The sequence below is a fragment of the Elephantulus edwardii genome, unplaced genomic scaffold (genome assembly GCF_000299155.1).
Source record: "Elephantulus edwardii isolate Elephantulus edwardi_28Jun2011 unplaced genomic scaffold, EleEdw1.0 scaffold00284, whole genome shotgun sequence".
Classification (NCBI taxonomy): domain Eukaryota; kingdom Metazoa; phylum Chordata; class Mammalia; order Macroscelidea; family Macroscelididae; genus Elephantulus; species Elephantulus edwardii.
Window position 1 is genome coordinate 2,098,355 of NW_006400034.1, and position 3,717 is coordinate 2,102,071.

Sequence of the window (3,717 nt, forward strand, 5' to 3'; positions counted from 1 at the left end):
GAAGGCACAGAGTAGGACAGGGGTTAGATGCAGTATTCATAGGGTCACTACGAGCCATACTTGAGGGCACTTAACACAAACAACATTGCTTTAGAAAGTGTTGTTTCTTTTCTGTAAACTTTCAAATAGAGACACTTGGCATCATTTAAAATCTAACAATCGTGAACAAGATGAAATTACCATCTTATTCAGTCAGAGTATTATCTATTTCTGGGGTTTTCTCCCCTCCTTTCTTTTTGAAAGCAGCATATTTCATAAATATCATTAAATTCCCACTGATACAAGTTTTGACATTTATGATCTAGCCTCACTTCACTGACTTTGAAAGGTCTTAAAAATCTCTTATTCAAGAATCAAATAACTCACATCTATCTTTTACACTGTTCTGCGAGGAATAATTCTACTCACCAAAAGTGTATCTGAAACAAAAAACTTGCCTTGATTCCTGTTAAAAGAGAATGGCAAATCTGTGTTGTGAGTTTGAAATTAAAAGTTCAGCCACAGAATAATGAAAACATAGTCACAGATAATTTCTGTTTCAGATCCAGGTGAAAAGGTTCCATGGGGTCTGAGGCAGGGAGAGATGGAGAAAGAATTTAAATGTAATGCTGTGAACTCAGATTGGAGTCCGGTCTCACCCATGCATTCTTCTTCTGCTCTTGTAATGTTTAGTTATCTTCTACTTATTTGAAATATAAACATCAATAAATGTCCCCACATTGTTCACAGAATCATGACTTTGAAGAATAAGTGAAGAAAGGTTTGTGAAACAGCTCAAGAAGGAATTATTCTTTTCAAGCCATTCAGCACTATTTTTCTTTGAGGGTGTTTTCCTGAACATGGTTAAAGGCTCATTGCTTTAACCATTGCTCACTTTGGAAGAAGGTTAACAAGTCCACAAGCAATTATTAATATTAATTTGAGAAAAGAATAGCTGAAGGGAATCTGACCGTAGTCTGATCCTTCCAGTTGATGGAATGGTAGTCTAGTTTCCATGAATGTAGCTAATGCATGAAAACCAGAGGGAATATAAAGGCACAAAATTCTCAAAGGAAACCCCAGTGATGACAACTATGGTTCCTCATCTCATTTTCCTAGGGAGTAAAACAATTATCTAGCCTCTCGTGACCTGTCTGGATGTCCTTTGTGTGTATACAATTTTATATATTATTTGTTGTCATTTCTCATCATTAATTTTCTACCTAAAGTCTAATTTTCATGTCATAATAGTCATAAATCATAGTGTTAAATTACAAGACGTTAGTCAAGTGTTTCAGGACCACAAGGACAATCACAATATTGAGCCATTTCATCAAACAAGTTTCAGAAGCTTCTTTGTTCTTCAACGCCTGTTCCTGAGCACTTTAATCAGCAACCACCAAACTTGATTGTACCTTTATAGTTCTTCCTTTGCAAAATTTTCAGATAACTATACTGTTAGTGTGGCGGGGGAGGGTGCTTCCATAGTGTAGTCGATAGGAAATTGCTAATCCAAGGTGACATCTCTCCAATAGTTTGGCTCCACCAGCTTGCCCAGAAAGATGGACAATTCACAGGCTCTCCAAACCTACTGGAGGGTCAATTATGAGTAGGTTTTGACACAATGGCAATTAACTTGAGAAAGTTTTGGGGTTTTTGTTGTTGTTTTTCTGCTTTGTGTTGGTTTTTTAAATGTTGTTACTGTTTTTATGTGCTGTTGAGTCGTTTGTGACTCATAGCAACCCTTTGTACAATAGCTCTGAACCCTCCCCTATCCTGAGCCAATCTCACTGTCTCTGACAAATTGTCGTCTTACCCCAGGTACTGTATCAATCCATCTCACCTAGGGTTTTCCAAGCACAATGTCCTTCTCCAATGACTGGTCCCTCCTGGTAGCATGCCCAAAGTATATCAGAAGGAGCTTCAAAATTGTTTCCTTCAAGGAGCAACTTGTTTTCACCCTCTCCAGGACAAACAAGTTTGTTCTCTTGGCAGTCTATGGATTTTTTCAATACTGTTCTCCAGCATATAACTCAAAGGCGTTAATCCTTCTTCTATCATGTTTATTCATTGTCAAGCTCTCTAGCCTTATACTGTACTTTCTTTTCACTTGTGATTGACAGGTGCTGTCAGGTCAACTATGAGTCACCCCAAGAACAACAGATCTGAACCTTGGCCTATCAGAATCATGATCACAATCTCTGTCATACTATACTCTATTGTTGTACCTTATGCAATCCTTTGTCAGGATAATGTCTTTTTCCAAGGACTAGCCTCTTCGGACAACATTCCTAAAGTATGCCATTGGTAAAGTTTTATTGTATTTCCCTTCAAGACAGATTTCTTCTTTTGATTGTCCCTAAGATATTCACTACTCTTCTCTAACACCACAATTCAAAGGCATCAATTTTTTTGTCAGTCTTATTCATTATCTAACTTTCAGATACATTGGAAGCAATTGAAAACACCATGCCTTGGATCATATGCACCTTGGTCTTTAAAATGGATGTTGTTACTATTTATTTGTTATTTATTTTCCTTGTGCAACACATCATTTTATTTCTTGACTATGGCTACCATGAAACATTCTTCTAGGCCGTGTAAGTCTGGTATGCCCACTTGCTGTACAGAGGTAACTTGTGGTTGCTGTGAAGACAAATACTGTTAACCCAGGGTGGACAGTGTTCAGTGAAGCTCCCCAATCAAAACAAGCTTGGAAGCAGGAGTGGCATCCACTTCCACAATAGCTTGCCTCTGGAAACCCTATAAACCTGGAGAAAGGATGAAAGTTATACCGGAGGGTGTCCAAGACTTTCATTCATAAGGTCACTATGAGTCGCCTGTGACTCGACGGCACTTAACAATTACAAAACATGGCTACCAAGAATATTCTTAATCAACATAAAACAAGAGTGTTCGCTTCAATCTTTTCTCCATCTATCATGATGTTGCCTATTGATCAGGTAGAAAGGATTCTTTTTTCTTGATATTGAGGGGTAAACCATGTTAAAGGCTATATTCTTCTACTTTTTACAGCAAGTACTTCAAGTCTTCTTGCAAGCAAGTTTGGGTCATCTGCACAACACATGTTTTTAATGAGTCTTCCTTCTTCAAATAATCCAGCTGCTCAAATCTATTTGTTTAGAATACAGGTTTCACTTGATCTCCAAGAGTATAATATGTTCTTGTTGGTTTTTATTAAATGCCATTGAGCCAACCAAACTCTTAGCAATACTATTAAGAACAGGTTGAAAGCTTACCCTATCAGTTCCATCCTCATCTTGGTCATGATGAAGTTATAGTCACTATGTCAGTCTAGCTCATTGAATATTTTTCCTTTTTCTCCCTTACCCTCTAACATCTCCTAATATGGTATCCTTTTTTTTTTTCCCTGAGGACTGGTACCACAAAAGCATCAATTCTTCTTTGATCAACTTTATTCTGCTGAAACCAAATAGTATGTATGTACAGAGGAGCTAAAGTTCTAAGTAAGCAATGATTCTAGGCCCCAAAGTATAAGAACAAGATGCTGTTTATATTTTATGACTTTCAAAAATTTTAAATTGAAGCATATTTTTATAAAAAAATTCAATAAATAAAAGCCATCAGAAGAAATAGTAGTTTTCTCTTAAAATAGATCATTTTATTCATTAGTTATTATTATCATTCCACTACTTAAGTATTTTAAAGTCCAACCTCTAAGAAAAGACCAAAATGGATGTCAGAAGAAACTCTGAA